Source organism: Cupressus sempervirens, chromosome 4 (genome assembly GCF_028749045.1).
Source record: "Cupressus sempervirens isolate cs-2001-9-10 chromosome 4, ASM2874904v1, whole genome shotgun sequence".
NCBI lineage: Eukaryota > Viridiplantae > Streptophyta > Pinopsida > Cupressales > Cupressaceae > Cupressus > Cupressus sempervirens.
In genome coordinates, this window is record NC_143121.1 from 704,273,142 (window position 1) to 704,294,342 (window position 21,201).

A 21,201-nucleotide genomic window follows, 5' to 3' on the forward strand; every position below is an offset into this window, starting at 1 on the left:
CTTTAATTTAATTATTCTTTTAACAATAAAAGTCAAAAATTAAAATTAAAATAATTATTACAAATTTTTTTATTAATTAAAAATAATAATATTCTTGACTAAATTATATATATATGCAATGATAACATTTAAAAAAATAAAAAATAAATAATATCTTCAACACTTTAAATAGTAAATTTAAGATTAATTTTTATATTAAGAGTTAAATAAATACTTTCACTAAATTTTATTTTTTATATAAAAAATTATCACATGTTTAATTAATTTAAATAAATTTAGTACACTAAAGTTAAGATTGCATTTTTTATCAAAAATTAAATCAATATTTTTTCAATATTTTTATTATCATAAAAAATAAATAATGTGTATTTAATTAATTGAAAAAAAATCCATATAAAAATTATTAATAGAAAAGGTATGTTGTCGTTTTTAACTTTTTTGTTAATCATTTTGGAAATTAAAATAAACAATAATATTATATAAAATAATAATAAAATAGATAAAAATAATTGTTAAAAACTTAAAACTTTTTTTTTAAAGGTAAAAAAGATATCTATTAATCAATAAAGTATTAAAATTGTAAATTTTTTTTTTTTTTAATAAAAAAAATTGATAAACGGTTGAAGCCTTTATATTAATTTTAGATGTTAAAAAGACAGTTACAATGTTCTCTGTTCAAACAAGCACTGGTAGGAAAGAATGAAGTAAGAAAACCTCTAGTCTTGCCTGAGATCGAGGTCCTAAATTATACATAGTTTAAAAGGGGCATTCCCTAGTATATTCCTAATTAATGAGATCTTACAATGCTCAATTATTAGATCTAATATTGACGGTAATAATTTCCTTTGCATTGTCCAGCTTGTCTTCCAAATTTAGACTTATGATGCTATTCATGATTGCTTATACCTCCTGAGATAATCTTTCTACTAACTTGCATATCAATGACACCTTTCTTTCCACAAGTATTAGTGGTATTAGACCAAGAAGAATAAATGAAGAGATTCAACAAGATTGGATAGAACCTTTTTTATAACAAATTTAACACTTTTCTCCTTAGCTATATGTAGTTTATTATGAGTTGGTAGACTACCATCTGATTTATCAAATTTTTAATGTTTATATGTGCTTGTAGTGTCTAGATTAGTGAATAATCTATGCATGTTATGATGTACTATATTGGGAAAGATTAGGAGTGATAGACATTTTCCATTAAATTATTTTATTGCCTTTTTTCTGTTGCTTACTATAGATGGTTGATTTATTTCTTTATATGTTTCTATCACATTTTGAACTTAATTTGAATATGAGTGTTCCTACATGAATTGTAGTGTGTGGAATGAAAGCTTGCAGATTGTTATTACCAATTTCTAAAGTTACTACCAAGATTCTAACATTATTCATACATATATAATAAGATCGAGTTGTAGAGCCTAAAATCATTATACAGATATAGCAAAAACTAAAAGAATAGATTTTCAAGGATTGGATATAGGTATAAGGAAACTTATAGGATTCAAAAATATGTTCCCATATAGCCATATTGAATTCCTTTTATATTTGAAAGTATTTGAAAGTACTATTGTCTTAACTCTTTTGATTTTAAATTCAAAAACCTTTATTATTATTATTATTTGAAAATTATATTTTAAATCTGTCAAAATCTTGATTCATTCCTAAAATTATCCTTCATCTACCCCCTTTGTTTGCTACGAGGAGCCAATCAGGGCTAATTTAGCTAATACAATTAAGAGTTACATTATCCAGTTTTGTTTAAGACAGTTATTCAATTTCTGATTAATTTACTTATAATTATAGATTAAAATATTTTCACCATCAACACCCTTATTTGCTAATTGATCTACCTCTTTATTACCTTCCCGAAAAATATGCAGAATCTGAATATCTTCAAAGAGGTCAAGAGATTTAGAACTTCTTCCAATTTAGAATTTAAATCTCGATTTGGTATCTCCCTTTTCCTAATGACATTTAGGACAATCTGCAAATTTGCTTCAATAATAAGTTTAGATATACTTAGATCTTGGCAAATTTGGATACCCTCTTGAAGGGTGTCTAATTCAGTGAGGTTGTTAGTGGTCGACCCTATAGATTTAGCCCTTTTAGCAATTCAAAATCATTGTTAATGATGCATCCTATTTCGACAGTACCAAGATTACCTCTCAAGGCTCCATCAAGATTTGATTTGGTCCATCCACTAGGGAGTGGAATCCAACTACATTTTTTCCTTGCCTCTTTATTCTTTTTTTTATACATAATCAGGGAGTTAATTAGGTTTTCCCAACTTTTTTTCATTAGACCATCCCATTCTGAAAATGATCCTCCTCTTTTAGTATTTTGGTAAGGTGAGAGTTTAAGGTTTCAACAATACATGCCTCAATTTTATTAGTAATCTCACATAACGTCATATCTTGATTGTGAAATATTCTTTTGTACCTTTCTTTCCATACTTTCCAAACAAGGATAGATGGACAAATATTCTGAAGTTTACCATAGATACATCTACTATTATCAGTTAGCCAACCCCTAAGTAGATTGTCCAGAGATTCTAACAAGGGTGTGGTCCAATCTAGCATATGTCAGAGTCATTCTCAACAATATTGTGTATATGAACACTTATATAATAGATGATCAGTATCTTCACTATCATTCTTACATACCACACATCTTGAAGGTCCCTCAATGCCCATGTTTCTCAATCTGTTAGCAGATTGAATCCTATTCTGAGAGGCAATCCATAGAAAGAAGAGGAATCACAAAAAAGTTTTAGAGGAGTATTAACTTCTTCCCATCTTTGGGAATGAGTGATTACTCTATATCTATTTTTTACATTATATCTGTCATCTTTTGATGTTGCCCATTTGAGTTTATCATTTCTCACTAATTGTTTTATTTTCCTCTTATGAATGATGTTTTCATACACCTTTTTTTATTGCTGGTTCCACGTCAATATTATCCAAGATTTTCTATTCCCAACTTATATTACCATTAATATATTTTTTGATTTTATAATTGCTGACCTTACACCCCCAGAGTTTGACTAATTGGTCTTTAAGACTAGCTAGGATACCCATTCTATCTAAAGGGGGGTGACCATCCCAAGAGTCCTCCTAGAATAGAGCTTCATCACATTACCAACATCCCAAGTGAGATATTTACTAATTAGGGCTCTACTTTGAACTATAAAATTCCAACTGTCGAATCCTTTAGGGAGGATCCTCATTCTAAACAAGGAGTAAGGATCGACTGCATTTAGGTATTTTTTATACAGAAATTTTGCCCATTTTTTATTTCTTTCTATGAATAGTCTCCACGTCAGTTTGGCCCCTAATGCTTCATTTTCCCAACTTAATTTTTTGATACCAAGACCTTCTAGTTCCTTTGGTTTACATAATTTCTCCCATTTTATAAGAGCCAATTTTTTTTTGATCTTTAGTGTCATTCCAAAAGAAGCTTATGAGTTTTTCCTCAATCTTCTTATTAAGACTTTTAGACAGAGGTAAACAAAAAAGATGGTAGGTTGGAAGGGATGATAATATTGCTTTGATATTTTATCACTTTATCGAATTTTGTTAGTCATTTATCTTTCCAACCTCCTATCTTCTTATCCATTCTATCAAGTATATTATGTCATCCCTTGTTAGTTTTACCACCTTTTTCTAACTCTATTCCCAAGTATTTACATGGGAATGTTCCTCTTTTATATCCCAAAATATTACAAATTTGTTTTCCTCTTTCAGGTTTAGTGTTAATGACAATTTTTTTTGATTTTTCAGCATTCACTCTCTGCCCCAAAGCTTCCATATATTGTTGAATGATTGATTTGAATTTTAGGGCCTCCTTTATTGAACTTTGTCCTGGTAGAATGGTACCATATGCATATTTTTGATGTGTTATATTAAGAATATTCTTAGTTACTATAATTCTACTAATTTTATCATCAGAGTGGGCTTTTGAAATTGCTCTACTAAAGGTTTATGCCATGATGATGTATAGGAACAGAGATAGGGGATCTCCTTGTCTTATACCTCTTGATGTGTCAAAGAAGCCTTCAGGAGTTCCATTAATGAGAATTGAAATTTTATTTGTTGAGATGCATTGGTATATAAGGTTAATCCATTGGTGTGAGAATCTAAAGGCTTCTAATGTTTTGCATAGAAACCTCCAATCAACCATGTCATATGCTTTCTAAATATCCAGTTTCATGAACATGCTTGCCTTTTTATTCTTATTGGTTGTGTGTAATGTTTCTTGTATAATGAGTATCTCATCTAGAATTTATCTTCTTGGTACAAAACCAGTTTGTTCTTCTAATATAATCTTATGGAGAATTGGTTTCATTCAATTTGTTAAAATTTTGGATATAATTTTATAAGTGGTGTTGTAGAGAGCTATAGATCTAAAATACCCTAGGATTTTAGGATCATCTTTTTTGGGTATCAAGGTGAGAAAGGTATTATTGATTTATGAAAGTAATGACCCACCATTTCTTGATACTTCAATGGCTTTCCAAAGATCAATTCCAATAATATCCCAACATTTTTGGAAAAAGAAAGCCTAGAATCCGTCTAGACCTAGAGAACTATGAGGATTCATGTTGAATAGCACAGATCTTAATTCTTCCAACGATATGGGTGAATTTAATCCTTTATTTTCTTCTATAAACACCACTTTTGGTATGTTTTCAAGCATTTTTGCTTGCGCCGTCATATTCCAACTATCAAAATTATTTAATAGTTTATTGAAATGATCTACAAAAATCTTTGCTATATTCTCAGGATTTTCAGTGATAGATCCTAACGCGTCTTTAATTTTTATAATTTTTCTTTTATCTCTATTGTACATAGTGTTATTATGAAAATATTTTGTATTACAGTCTCCTTCTTCTAGCCATCTTTCTCTTGATTTTTGCCTCCAAAAGACTTCTTCCTTTGCTAGAATATTTTCTTGCTTGGTGAGTAGTTATTTTTCTTTAAAAAGGTCTTGTTATTCATACCTTTTTTAATTACTTATGTGTTTAATTCTTTTAGGCTTTCTTCGATATCTATTTTTTCTTTAAATATGTTGTTGAGTTATTCTTTATTCCACTTAACTATATTTTCTTTAATCATTTTTATCTTAGATACAAATATGTACATTTTGGAGCCTTTATACTTGCCTTGATTCCACCATTCTCTTATGAGTTCCATAAAAAATTTGTCTAAAAACCACATTTTTTCACATTTAAAAGGATTTCTGATAGGTTTAATAGGTTCAATAAAATCAATTCTAATAGGATAGTGGTCAGATCCTGTTATAGTTAAAATTGAGGCTTGTAAATCTAAATCTAATTCACTTAGTTCTCCTTTGAACAAGATTCTGTCCATTTTCCCGGCTATAAATGAAAAATCTTTCCTTCTATTATTCCAAGTGTATTTATTGTTGTTAATAGGAATATCAATTAGGTTGTTAAGATCTATCCATTTTAAAAATTCCATAGGTGCTTGGGAACTTTGTTGGACGCCTCCAAATTTTTCATCTATATTCATGGTAGTACTAAAATCTCCACCTATAAGAATGCATTCATTTTACTATGGTTTTTTATAAATAAACTTATTTCTTCCCATAGAAGTTTTTTATCTATGTTATGGGTTGGTCCATATATGTTTATTAAAATTAGCTGTAAGTTAGTAATTATGCTTTTAATTATGCTACTCATCCATAAATTATTTTAATTTAGTCCATATAGAATTATTTTCCTAGGATTCCAAATCATTCCTAATCCCCGTGAGGCTCCTCTCAATTCATGGAAGTTAATGTTCCAACTACTTAGTATCTTTTCTAGCTTAATTCCTTCTTCCTTATTCAGTTTTGTTTCTTGTAACATTATAATTTCATAATCAAATTATTTTAAATTATGTTTTAGTAATTGTTTCTTGCTAGGCACATTTAAGCCCCTAGCATTACAAGTAGTGATCTTCATGCTACCTTGGGAAGGTTCTTCCCCTTCCCTATGTTAAGTAATTGACTAATCTTTTGTTGTTCTTTTGCCTGCCCATCTACTACTCTGAGTTCTTTAAGTGACTTCCTTCCTCTTTTAGCTTTCAATCTGCCATATTTAAGAGTATTTATTCGTTCTTGATTCATCAAAATACCCAATTGCTCTATGTTCTCCTATGAATTTAAAGCACTCTCATATTGTTTTCCTTCTTTCTCACATTTTTCTTTGTTTTCTAATTATTTCATTATCTATTCTACAAGTCTTATTCGATTATCTATATGTATATCATCTGCTAAGTCTACTCTACTCCATGTTCTACCTAAATCATTACCATCTCCTTGACTTGTTATTGTTCTAGATTTATTTGTCTGTAAATCTTTATTTCTCTTATCTTCATCCTCAATGATTAACATATCTCTTCTCAAATCTTCAAAGGTGTAATTATGTCTGCCTATTGTCAGTACTCACTGTATTAAATCCTCTTTTTGTAAGTCCCTACTTTTATCAAGATTGTCGAAGTTAAGAACTTAGATCAATTCATCAATTAATAGTTCTAGGTTCTCTTTCTATGTCTCATTTGAAATTATCATTTCCATATTTTCATTCTTTGATGAATCATTATTTAGGAAGTCATGAAAATCATGTATTGTAATTCCTTTTGTCTTACTCTGATCCTTCTCCCTTGCATTGTGCTCACTCATCTTATAAATGGGTGATTCTTGTGTTGTAGTTGGTGTCTGCCAAAATTTGGTGCATCAATTTATTGCCTCTTTTTTGGAATCTATGCTCTTTTTCATGAGCTCTTCCATCTTTTGCAGTGGATTTTCCATTATTTCTTTTATGTTTTTAGCATTTCTTCGCTCTGGAGACTCATCAAAGAAAAGACGTTTGTTTTCTATTTCTTCAAGAGTCTTATTGTTATTCACCAAGATCTTTTTGTCCTACAATCTAAATTCCTTTTCTAATAGTTTTTCTTTTGCACTTATTGCTCTTATATTCTTAGCTTTTTGTATTTTCTTCTATTTTTTGTTTAGTCTTTTGCTACTGTTGACTGTCCTTAACTTCTATATATTATAAATATTATATTTTTTTATTCCTTCTTTTATCATGTTGATTTCTTTATAGTTTTGATCTTAGCACATAAGATATAAAGTCATTTCTAGGGCAGTGTCTTTATAGTCTTTCAAATCTAACAATGGAATAATTTCTTCACTATTTTCTGGAGTTAAAACATTTTCCTTTTCTTTGCTTTGGGATTCCTTTTCTTTTGAATCTTGTAGTGTCTCCATTTATTTCTTTTGATCTTCCTTGGCATTAGGTATGAAACCATTTCCCATCCCTATAGTTGTAGTTGTAGATGTTGTTTTTTTCTGATCTGATTTCACCATCCTCCAATTGTGTAGCTAATTTTCCTACTGTAACCTTACTAGGCTCAAATGTTCGTCATAGGGAAGGCATCTTTAAGATTTGACGTAAGTTGAATAGTTTTAAATGAGATCTTTCTCTCATTATCTAATCTAATTATTTCTGAGATTTTGCCTTCAAATCTATAATATTTTAATTTATATATAAAGTTGTTTGAAATTAACTAAATAGTATTGAGCTCCATATTTTTATTCTTATCATTTCCAATTTTCCTAAGAATCTCTAAATGCATAAGTTTAGGAGGGAGGTATTGAATGGAAATCCATGTTGGTGTAGGGAATTTTAACTATTCTTCCTTACAATTTGGAATCCATTCAAATAATTTAATAGCACAACCTTTATAATAACAACCAGAGACAAAGAGGAAATCTTTTTTCACATATTCATTACTGCAATGTATATATGTCAATCTATTAGAATGGTGAGATATACTTACCTATTTTTTACAAAATTCCTTTAACCAACTAATGAGATTGGTCATTTCTTGTCTTGGCCCATTCCAAAATGAAAATTCACCAACATTCTAACATTCTGGCCAGCAATCTTCGCTAACCTGATTGTTGATAATGAGGATTTGTTCTTCAGTTTTGTCATTAAAGGTTCGAGGATTTGTGAGGGTTTGATTGAGGGAATAATGAGGAGACTTGAGAGAACCATTCCTGTAATGTGGGGGCATATATGCAGGGTTAAGAGGTGATATGGGCCTTGAATTTTCTATCTTTCAGAGATTGGCTTCATGAATATTGATTGGCCTTACCACGAGTTCAAATAGAAATCCTATCTACTCGAAATATAGGGGTAATCTATTTTGGGCTACATATCTAGTATGATTAAAGAATAAAATTTGTTTACATCTAAGCTTGTTGTGGGAAAAATGATATTAGGGAAAAAGCCTTTCCAAGTTGATGAGTTGCCTAATTTGTGTAAATTGTCTCCTTTAATGATTTGAGGAGGTAACATAATCTCACTTGCCTTCTTATGATCCGATGAGAGCTAGAGTGTATTGGTCTGGTTCATTTCCAATTTGGTTCTCTCTCTATTTTTCTTATTGAATTTTCCCACTAACTCAAACCCTAACCTTTCCATAGATTTCGTTGATAACTCTTGAATAGTAGCGACTATGTTTTTATTACTAATCTGATGATTGCAATTTACCTATAGTGTAAAATTATGCTCAAGATCATCATGCCCAATTAGGGCCACAAATGGATTCGACATCTTCACTGAAAATTAAAAATCTATTTCGACAACTTCCTTAGAAGAAGTTGAGTAAAGCTTAGCCTTTTTTATCATTTCCAATCCCAGTAGTTGTGGTAGGAGGAGGAATTAAGAATCTATGTTTGCAACTACCTTATCTAAATTTCCTTCACTTAATGTATATCCTTCTTCAAAATTTTGGAGCCATCGACATTAGGGTTTCATAGTAGAGAAAAAACAAGACAGTAAATCTTTTTTGATTTCGTAGCTTGAGTGTTATAGAAGGATTTTATTGATCTAATCTAAAATATTTAAACTAGACAATTCTTCAAACCTAAATTTTTCTATTGTTTGTGAGTGAATTTGTGTGTTGCAGAAGGATTTAATTGACTTGACAATCGACGAGATCATAAATGTTCTGAAGGCATGCAGTAAGGTGAAAACTATAAAGCACATGGTGGTCACTTTGTCAACTGCATCAGTTTCCCTTAACGAATCCCTGAGAAAAATTAGTACATCGACGAGTGCTGGTCAAATATCGATTTCCTACGATTAATGTCCCTTGATGAAATGGAGATTGCATTGCACTTCAAATTGAAAAGTATTATTAGTGCAAAAAAATCATATTTTAATTAAAATAATATCTTTGAATGAATAAAATATAAAAAATCTAAATGAAATGATAATATCTTTACATTTTTTTTAAAAAAATGAAAAAATATTATATTAAAAGTTTAAGATTTTTTTAAAAAAAATCGGTAAGAGGCTAAAGCCAAGATTAATTATTGTGTTATTATTAATTATTATTTTATTAAACACAGGTAGATTCAAACCCAAGACCTCTTCGATAAGAGGCTCACAATTTACCGTTGTGTTGTAGGCTCTTGCCTATATTAAAAGTTTAAGATTACTTTTTATATGAATAATTAAATAGAAAGTTTCTCAAAAAAAAAAATTAATAAAACAAATAACTACCATCTATATAATTAATTTAAACAAAATTAAATTTAAGATTATTATTTTGTATCTATAAAAGGTCTAAGCCCTATATTTTATAAATAGAATTAATAAAAAGAAATCTTCATTCAAATGGGCACTGGTAGGAAAGGATAGAGAAGAAAACCTTCAATCTTGCCCAAGACCAAAGTCTTATATTATTACATAAGTAAAAGGGGCATACCCCATTTTTCAATGTCACAACACATGAATTCATTTTCATTAAATACAAATGAGTTCGAGAAGAGCATAATATTAATAGAAGGTTACACTTGACAACACTTCGGTAAGGAATTGATCTATGTGAGTATCATTGTCTCTCATGTGTTTTAGTTAATGATAAGAAAGTGAAATCTAGAATGGTTCTCTATGAACTTCAACTTCCCTTTCCATTCTGCAAACTCATATACAAACACTTCTTAAGAGCAATATGTTAGCAAAATTTTAGAGAAAAAATGATTTGTTATCAATCCTTTGGATATAATGAATCCATTAACAATTATGACAAGAATATTCTTATGTTATAATCATCAATCTAGATTTGATGCAGATTTGGTACTACACAAAATACATAATCATAAAAAGGTAAAAAGAGACCAATCAAATCTAGAAGAAAAATATAAACCATGATCCAAAAATATTGTCCATCTTGAAGAAACTAAATATAATCTTCCTATTAGTTTTCTCAATGTCAAACAATAATAGAATTTCGATTGCTTATTATATTATCTGAGGTTAACCATCCAACATACCAACTTCTCATTATTCATGTTGGTGACCTACTTTAATGTTTGTTACTATTGTTGATTATTTTGAGAATACCAAATTTATCACCATGAAAACCATGATTTAGATAAGGGATTATGTACCTCAAATGATAATTGATGATTCATTTTGATTATCGAGGGACTAACAGATTAAGGGCAAGGGTTAAAACCATATTTTTGTGAGTTATAGACGACCCATAGGAATATCCTAGAAATAAACTCTTAATGTGCAAAACAAATCTAAGTGTGCTCTACAAAAAACTAAAAAAGGTGGCACCAGGGCATAAAATTGCCAACATTTGGACCAAAATGTAGTTAGCAAATGTTAGGATTTAAGAATCAGGTTGATATATTTGTTTTATATACATATTTTTGTTTTATATAATTGCTTCCTACTTCCTGATATATAAAAAAAAATTCTTTATATCTCTGAGTTGTTTTCATGAAAAGGGTGAATGTTTAATGATATCTTCGTGTCAATTCTAAATCCTTTTAATAATAAAGCGGCAATCATGTTATACTTAGGCTAAAAATATGAGCTAAATGTTAGAGGAGGCTACTTATGTAATGGGAATGATAAAGCAAGTCCTTTTTGTGTTTGAGATTAGATATAGGTGTAAAACGTGTAATATTTTGATGGGAATAAAATTAGCAAGAAATAGGAAAGGAAACTAATTAATTAAGAGATGGATTATGATAAGAGTAATAAATGTTCTAAATTAGTGTTAAGTATCAATTGGAGAAAGCATGATTATTAGAGGCTTCATGCAACTAGAGTAGAATCTACACCATTCACTCCATTGTTGGCTAATTGGTCGGCCTCTCTATTTCCCTCTTGATAAATATGTTGGAGTTTGATATCTTTGAATGATTCTAATAGAGGCAAGATAATTTCAATTTTAGAATTGATGTACCAATTTGGAGTAGATCTCTTTCTTAAATAATTGATAAAAATTTGTGAGTCCCTTTCAATTATGAGCTTCTGTATATCTTGTTCTAGACTTAGCTTTAGCTCTTCTTTAAAAGCTTCTAGTTTTGCCATGCTAGTAGAATATTTACCAATAGGTTTCAATCCTTTTACTATCCAGTTACCATTATTTGTGTGTAAGATACATCATATTCCTGCTTTGCCCAAATTCCCTTTCGAAGCTCCATCCAAGTTGAGTTTTGTCTAGCCCATTGGAGGTGGTTCCCACTTACAATCCTTACATTCTTGTAGGTTTTTCTTAGCATATAATAGAAGGGGGTTGATCAAATTAGACCAATTTTTCTTCATTTCCACATCCCAATCCAAAAAAGATCCTTCTTACTATGTTGATTTTCTTAGATAACTATTCATGACTTCTTGGATACTCGCCTCCACTTTATTGAGAAATCAAGGGATGTCCATATCTACATTATTGAAGAGCCTCTTGATTCTCTCCTTTTTTTCCATAAAAGAATAGATGGAAATATGTTTCACAATTTACTATATACTCTTTTTTTTAAAGTTATTGGACCAACTTTTAAGATGTATCTATAAATTTTTATGAAGGGGAGCATACCAGCTCGGGTTCTATCTAAGTCACTCCCAACATTGCCATAGAGAAAGAGCATTGATAAAGAAGATGTTTTGAGTCTTCTAACTAGGATTTTCATAATAAGCATCTTGATGGTCCTTCATAACCTAATTTGGTGAATCTATCTACAATAAGAATCCTTATTTGGATAGAAGCCCATAAGAAAAAACCTTCTTTAGGTAGGTAGGCAGAATCCCACATAGGTTGAGGGGAATATAGGTATCCTCCCCATGGAATTTGTTTAGGATTTCATGGTCTTTCCTAACTCTATAGGTCCCATCCTTAAAAGGTCCTCAAATTAACCTATCTTGTCTATCCTTATAAGAAGTTGATTTTAGGTTTAGAAAACTTGAGAACTCTTATTTTTCTTCCTAAGATAGATCGACTTCTATTAAGGATCTCCATTCACATAAGATTTCTCCATTAAATACTGAAATACATCTATAGTTAGCTACCTGAGTCCCCCAGAGTTGGGAAAGATTGTTTTTGATATTGGCAAATCACTGATAATAGTTTGGGGGGGCGGGGGGGGCGGGGAGGGGGGGGGGGGGGGGGGGGAGACTGGCTCAAGAGTCTTCCCAAAGTAGAGTCTCTTCTCCTCTCCCAATATCCCAAGCAATATTTTTACATATTAGAAGTGAGATTTTAACATGAAATTCCATGTATTGGAACCACATGGAGGAATTTTGACTTAGAAAAGTGAGATAGGGTCATTGCCTCCTAAATAGTTATGGTAAAGGATATTTTCCCACTTACTACCCTTTTCCTAATACATACACCAAATGAGCTTTGCTTCAAAGGCTTCATTTTTCTAACTTATATTTTTGAATACTTAGCCACCTTGTTCTTTTGGTCTACACATGTTATCCCGTTTTATTAAGGCTAATTTCTTGTTTTCATGAACGTACTATTCTAGAAAAAACTTTTTAGTTTATTCTCAAGTTTTTAATTAATACCTTTAGGAACAAGGAAGCAAGAGATTTGATAAGAGGGTATATAGTTGAGAGAACTACCTTGATTTTAGTAGCTCTACCTATTTTGGTTAGCCACTTCCCTTTCAAGTTGGCTATTTGGTAATCTATTTTTCCAAAAGTCTAATCCCAAGCTTTGTGATTCCTAGAATGCTTTTCTAGATGAATACCCAAATATTTGCATGGGAATTCACCTTTCTTATAACCCATAATATTGCAAATATCAGTTTCTAAATCAGACCTAGTATTGATGAAGATGATTTCATATTTTTCTACATTAACCTTCTGTCCTGATGCTTCTGTATAGTCTAAAATGTTTTGTTTGAAATTTTGGACTTCTACTAAGGAGCTACTACCTAGTAAAATAATATTGTTTGCAAATTGTTGATGGTTTATATTAGGTATGTTTTCAGTTACCTTTATAGCTTTAATTAATCCTTCTTCTCGTAATTTTTTTATAGATCTTCCAAAAGCTTCCACTATGATGATAAATAAGAAGGATGAAATAAGATCCCCGTATCTTATACCTCTTGAAATATTCAAAGAAACCCTCAAGAGTGCCACTGATAAGGATAGAGATCTTAGGGGTGCAAATAAAATTAAAGATGAGGTTTACCCATTGATGTGAAATCTAAATGCTTCTAAGGATTTACATACAAATCTCCAATCTACCATATTGTATTATTTTTGGATGTATAATTTCATGAGCGTGCATGCTTCTTTATTACATTGTGTTGAATGGATGGTTTCTTTAATGGTGATAATACCATTTAGGATTAATCTAGTAGGAACAAAACCTGTTTGTTCTTTTGATATGAGTTTGGGAAGAACTTTTTAATTCTAAGGGCTAGGGCTTTTGATAAGATTTTATAAATAGTGTTTCATAAAGCTATAGGTCTAAAATGGCTAGGTTCATCAAAATTTGATTTTTTGGGGATGAGGTTAGAAAAGTATGATTAATTTCTTTTAGTAGTGAACTCAATTTTCGTGTTGTCTCTATTTCTATACATTGGTCTTCTCTGATTATATCCCAACATTGCTAGAGAAAGAAATCTTGAAAGTCATTGAGGCCTGGCAATTTATCTGGATTCATTTTAAATAGGGTTGATTTAACTTGGACCATTGATAAAATTTTGTTTAGTATTTTTTCTATCTTCATTCGTCATAATTTTAGGGATAATGTGAAGCATTTGATTTGTGTTATCCACTTAGAATAGTCATGATTATTAAGGATGTTCTTTTAGTAGTCAACCAATATTTTTGCAATTCTTTTTAGTTCTTCTTCAACGATTCCTTGAGTATTTCTAATTTTAGTAATTCTATTGATGTTACAATTTTTTTAAGTGCTATTATGGAAGAATTTGATATTTCGGTCTCCTTAAGATAGACATGTCTCTCTTGATTTCTGTTTCGAGAATATCTCTTCTTTTGCTAGTTTGTTCTCTTGTTTTCTAATAGCTCTTTTTCTTTTAGATATTGTCATTATCCATACCGATCTTAATAATTTCTTCATTTAGTGTTTTAAGCTCTTCTTCGTTATCTATTTTTTCTTTAAATATATTGTTAAAATGAGTTTTATTCCATTTTAGGATATTTTCTTTAAGCCTTTCAATTTTGACACAAACAAAACATTTTGGAACCTTTGAATGATGATTCATTCCACCATTTTTTTATGTTTTCAATAAAAATATCATTTAAAAACCACATCTTTTCACATTTAAAAGGATTTCTAGAGGGTTTATCTGAGACCATAAATTCTAACCTAATAAGGTAATTTGATCTAATCTAGCAAAAGGGAGAATATGGACATGGTAGACTAGGTCTACAGTACTAATATCTCCTTTAAATAAAAATTTGTCTAGTATTTCAGCTATGTTATAGAAGCCTACTCTCCTATTTTTCCAAGTAAAAACTCCATTGTTGGTAGGGATGTCCATAAGATTATTTCTTTCCAACCATTCCCTAAAGTCAATAGTTTCTTGGGAAACATTCAATTTTTTCTTCTAGGTTGATAATTGCATTAAATTCTCCTACTAGTAAAAAATTCCCTTCCTATATACCTTCCATAAATCTGCTAATTTTTTACCATACTTCTTTTTTGTCTGTGGTACTTGTAGGACCGACATTGATGAGTGTTAATTGGATATTGTGTCTAAAACTTTTGATTTTGTGTCCCATCCAATTTATGCTTGAAGTTATTTTACTACATTCAATTTTCCTTGGATCCCAAATAATCCCAAGTCCTCCTGATGTGTCGACTAATTCAATAAAATCTTCTCTCTAGTTTCTTAATTTCTTTTCCAACTTTGTTCCTTCTTCTTTATTTAGTTTGGTCTCTTGAATTAGTATTAATTCATATTAGAATAAGGTTAGATTACACTTTAGTAAGCACTTCTTGCTAGGGGCATTGAGACCTCTCACATTCCATGAAATAATTCTCATTTCTTTATGGGAAGGCTCTTTCCCTTCCCTGCATCTAGGATTTCATTTATCTTTTTCTTATTTTAAGCTTGCCTTGTTGCATTTCTTAGTTCTTTTAAAGACTTTCTACCACTCTTCATTTTCTAGTTGCCACAAATTGGGACTTTAAGACCACTTGATTCATTAAAATACCTAGTTTATTTATATTCTCATTAGTATTTCAATTAATTGAAGGTGATATTTCTGCTCCCATCCTTTCTTCTTCATCTACCTATTCTTGATTAATTTATTCTCCCACCTCTATTTCAAAGGTTTCTGATATAATTCCTCATGACTAGTGATCCATAATTTCATTGATATTATCATCCTCTAATTCTTGTCCTGATGCTCCTACCACTCTAAATTCTTCCTAGCTATGGGTATTTTCTAATTCATATCCTTCTTTTGATATTGATGCTTTTATGTTTTCTTGATTTTTTGTTTTTGTTGAACTTTTCTTGTTTAATATGGGAATATTAAGATTATCACAATCCCCTTTGCAATCCTTTTCCTGGTGATTTTCCCATTCTAGATCTTCAAAAGGATTTTTTTCCATTCTTTGGTGTTTGCCAAAATTTTAGTGATCTTTTCTTATCTTTTTTTTGAATGGTGATATTGCTCCATTGCTATGTTGTAGCTGGGGGGATATTTAAATATGGATATAGATAATCTTTGCTACAATTTGGAGATTGATTTAGTGGTTGCCCGTCTTATCAAAAGTATTTGAATTCTCAGTTACAAGGTTTTGGCCTTCTACCCTATCCTTGTTAGATTCTACATTTTCAATCTTATTGTCTTTTTAAATTTTTCCTTTAGTGTGGATTGCATAAAATTGTTGTGTATGTTTCTATTTGAGATATCAATCACTTTATTTTGTGAGTCCATCAGTTTGATTTGAAATGTATAAATTGCTTGCCTTCTGAGATTCTACTAAGTAATGTCAATTTTGAGTCTTCTTGCTAAAGATTTCTTCCACTGCTGAACCTTGAATTTGGATGTGATGTACCATATGCTCCTCATTTCCAAGAGATATTTGGTCATATATGTCATTTTGAATTAAAAGCATATCAAGCCATAGTTTATGATAGCTTTTTAGACTGGAGTTTAAGTCGATGATGAAATTCTTATTGTTTTAACATAGGTAAGATTTCTTAAAGGCATTAACAGAGTTGGTTAATTCCTCTTTATGCTTAATAGGCTCACTTCCTTTCCATATCTCCAAATTCTCCAAAAGTGATGTATTAATATGAGGCAAATTTTGTTTTGGTAGTTTTTTGAGGACGTTTGAAACCACTAACTCCCCTATCTCAATGTTTATATCCTGATGTTGATTTGTATTGTTTGTGCCTTCCCTCCTTGTTTCCTTTATCTTAGATATTTTATCTACCGAACTTGATCTATATTTCTTCTTTAAGAAATTATTAAAATTAGATATCCTTTTTATTTGATTTGAAACCCTGAAGTGTTAGAAGCTCTTAATCTTATTAATTTTCCCCTTATGCCTATTGAAAGTGAGCTTGTATATGGATCTATTGGTGATGATCTTTTCAGTTTTGGATTCCTTACATCCAAATTATGTGTTTATGAGAAAACTGATGTAGTTGGATGGGTTGTGATCAATTCCTAAACCTATAAGTTCACCAAGTTCTAAACCAATTTTATACAGAATCTGACCGTTGTTTAATTTAGGTGGTATGTTTTTGTATTCATACCAAGAAGGGACTATAAATTTTCCCAAATTTTGTTCGTTAAAATTGGGTTAGCAAGATAAAACTTAACAGGATGTCCTTTATAAAGTAAATATGGGACCGCAATTAAATTATTTCCAATTACTGAATTTTGACAAGGCAAATACAATACATTATTGGAATGGATAGAGATACTTACATGTTCTTCATAGTGGTCCCTTAACCATCTAATGCAATTCTAATATATGTCTTGAGGACCATTCCAATTTGCAAAGATGCCTAATTCTTAGCACTCCATCCATCTATCTTCCATATCCTCATTGATAATGATCAAGACATCTTTAAAGTCAATATGCTTTGGTTCATAAGGATTATTATTTGAATTTCATATAGGATTTGTCAAGGATGAGATAATAACTTTGTGAGAAATTTGTATGTAATCAAGTTTCCTATGAGGAGGGATGCAAGCTATAGTACATCTGGATAGAGAGGCAAGGTTAGAGGGGAAGAAAGGTAACGAGGAGGGCTTCCTAGGGACAATAGGGATTCTATTATCTTTGGAAACTTTCGATTGCTTATATGAGCTCGGATGATCTAACATGGAAGAGCTAAGGTTGTTGGCATATTTGGTTAATGCAAACATTTCAATTTGTTTACTAAATAGGTGATCATCAGACCTATGAGACAACTTCGTACGGGTCCTAGGTTTCAAATTTCCTTGATCTTGGTAATTTTTGTGACTTTGTACCTAAATTCATCCTTCCTTCGATTGTTTGGATCCACAAGGTGTTAGGGCTACCTTTTAAATAGTTTATTTATCTTTGATGCTATGTGATTTGACCAAGGAAACAAAGGAAACATGAGTTTGCTTTGATTGACGATCTGTGCCTACTTGTCAAACCTAAAATTTGGATTTTGCGATGATTTTGGATTCCTTCTTTGATCTTTGATGGAATGGTATTCTTCCATCCTGAACTTCTACATGCTTGAGGTTCGAGTAGATTAATCCTAAAGGCCGGATTTGCTAGAGAAGGATTCTTGTTATTTTTTGGATTATGATTATGAGTGCTATCACATTTTAGGGTTAGTTCTTCCGTAGATAGCTACTATAGAATATTAAATTTGTTTGTAATAGGCAATAGAAAAGATTGGGCATTTTTCATTTTTGAAAAATGTTGCTCTTGCTTTTTTGTTATTATTTTTGCTTTTCATGGCAGAGCCATTTTTTCATAATTATAAACCATTTTCCACCTCTAGTCAAACTTAAATTTAAGATTATTTTACATTAAAAATTAATTAAATATTTTCTCAATATTTTTTTCTTAATATTCAATTTTTTCTCTATTTGTTAATAAATAAAATAATCAAAATAAAGTGTTTTTTATTAAATAAAAAATAAGAATTAAAATAAACTAATAAGATTTCTAAATCTCTAAAATACTAAATAAAATATATTTGTATTAAATAAAAGAGATTTATATTGATTGAAAAAATGTTTTTTTTTTCTTTTAATTTTAATATTTGCAATAAAAATATTTATTATTAATAATTAAAATAATCAATATAAATTATCTACTTTATTAAATAAAAGTACAAAATTAGAATAAATAATATAAGACTCGTAAATATCAAAAATAATAAATAAAACAAAAAACATATACTTTTTAATTATTTTAAATTTTCCTAAAAACTATGCATAAATCTTGTCTGTGTTGAACTTCTGCCTATAAATATAGGGTCAGGGCATTTCAAATGACTACAAATTTGAGAAGACTAACATACTTAAAGGTATTTGACATATTTGTATGAATGAAGTTCAAATTAGGTTTTTAAATGTTAGTATTTTGGTAGTTTTCTAATTTGTATAGTGTTAAGTATCAATTGTTCATTCAATATACTAATTACTGTTAAAAATGATTTGTTGCAACCACTGATATTCAGGATTTGTGAGTTTGTGTTTCAAGACCCTTTGAATAGACCCAAGGTATTTTGATAGAGACAACTTGTCACTTGGTAATATCTACCTATGTTTTAGATTTTAATGATTTTTTGGTTTACTATGTGGTATGATTTTAGGTTCAAATTGGTCCTCTAAAGAATCTTGCCATTGTTTTGTATTTAGTTTTAGTAAGTAATTATACATGGATGGTTAATTTTTTTGGGTGTACTAACCTTTACTTTTCTTTCTTTTCGAGCCTTTTGATCATGATTTAATGACTTTGTATGCAAAATGTTTCTTTAGCATCTCTATAATTGATATCAAAAGTAGATTGTGATAGACACTTGGTTTAATTGAGTTAATTTCGATAAGAATTATTTTTTGGCAAATGAGAGTCTTTAAGAAGTGTTACTCTAATTTTCTCTTCTTATTACATTTGCAAGTTTGCAATTATGTGGAGAGATTATGGTAGTCAGTAATCAAAATGTTTTTCATACCTCCTTTGGGATGAAGGGGGTTCTATGTCCAAGATTGGATAGCAATATGTCGGAAGGGTTCACTTGATAGTTCTCAAAATATTAAACCATCATCAAGAAACTACAAAACATGAAAGGTTGCTTGGGGTTATGCTTGAAATCATTTTTTTTAACCCAAATAGTTTGTCACTTCCAATCATTAGGTTTCCTATGAAAAAAGTAAAGAATGTTGAAGATTTAAAAGGAAAATCACTCTTGCTTCAATACAACCATGAAAAATGGCAAGTGACACAACAAGGCTTTGTCTTAGAGGAATCCTTCAATGTCGCAATGAAGGAGAATGGACTTGATGCTCCCTATAAATTTGAGAAGCAAGATAGTTCATGGTGGTTTTGCCTGGAATTTTCACTAGTCAAGCAAGTTGAGATACCTATCCTTTTCTTATTTCTTGAGCTATTGGGTTCGTTTTCCATGATAAGAATCTGTGACAGAGTAACCTATCTATTGGGAAACTCTATTTTTAATGACATGACTGTAGGAGCCAAGAAATCTCTTTGATTAAAGTGAATGATGTATGCAGTAGGAATTAAATAGATAATCTATTCAATTTTACATAGTTGGGCATATAGGTAGTTAAGTTAAACCATGTAAAAAATTTCCTATCGGCTATTCCCTTACACCTCCTATGGTGCAAGTACTACTATATATCAAAATAATATAAAAATATCCTTATAATTAATCTTGATAATAGGAAAAGAAAAACTTATATCAAATAAAAATAATGATAAAGTTGTTTAATGAAATTTTTGCCTATTAGAAGAAAGCAAATAAAAGGCATTACATGCCTTAAACATTTGTTTTGGCTTCTTTCTTGGATATAATTCTCCATTTTATTTATTTATTTTGGTGAATTTGAATCTTGATTTTACTTTGTAGCTTTTATATTTAACCATCTTACACAATTGTAATGTTGGAATGAGTTTTCCAAGAAGTGATAGTTTGTTGTGTGCTTTAGTACTTCTTGAAATTATTGATTTACTTTTTGAGTTTTGTCAATTGTTTTTATAGATAACATAAAATTTCTACTATTTTTATGTTGATGAGATTCTTGTATGTTAGTTTGTTGGGTACTTGTCTCTTAAATTGTTTTCTAGCAATGTTAATGTCAAAATTGGGGCATCCTTTATTCAACACATTAATTTCCAACATAAAACAAAATCTTTTAAGATCTATCATTATTAAATAATTATTTATTAGTACATTATTAACCTTTTCAATTTAGTGTTTTCTATGTTAGAATTCTCCTTTCTTCAATTTTATTTATTAAAATGTTAAATAGCAATGCATTTAGATCAACTTTTCTAAGCTCTTCTAAATCATGCACTGTAATTCTCGACATGACATCCTCTTTTTTCATAGATCACATAATATTATTTCCTTTCTCCTTTAGCAATTGGAATACAATTTTGTGGCTTCGAAGATATAGGATGAGCTTCTTCAATTGATTTTTAATTGATTTTCCAATAGCTTTATATTTGTTAATCTAATCCTTGATTTTAGAGCTAACCCCTTTAGAAGGAGATCTCTTTTGGATTTACAAGTGAAACTTTGAGATGTTGAGGTTACTCCTCAACAATAAAGCTCATGTGGGATAATAAATCTTCTTTGTGTCCTTCAATAATATTTTTATCTTTCTTTTTCTTCTAAACTCCTATAAAGGATTCCAAT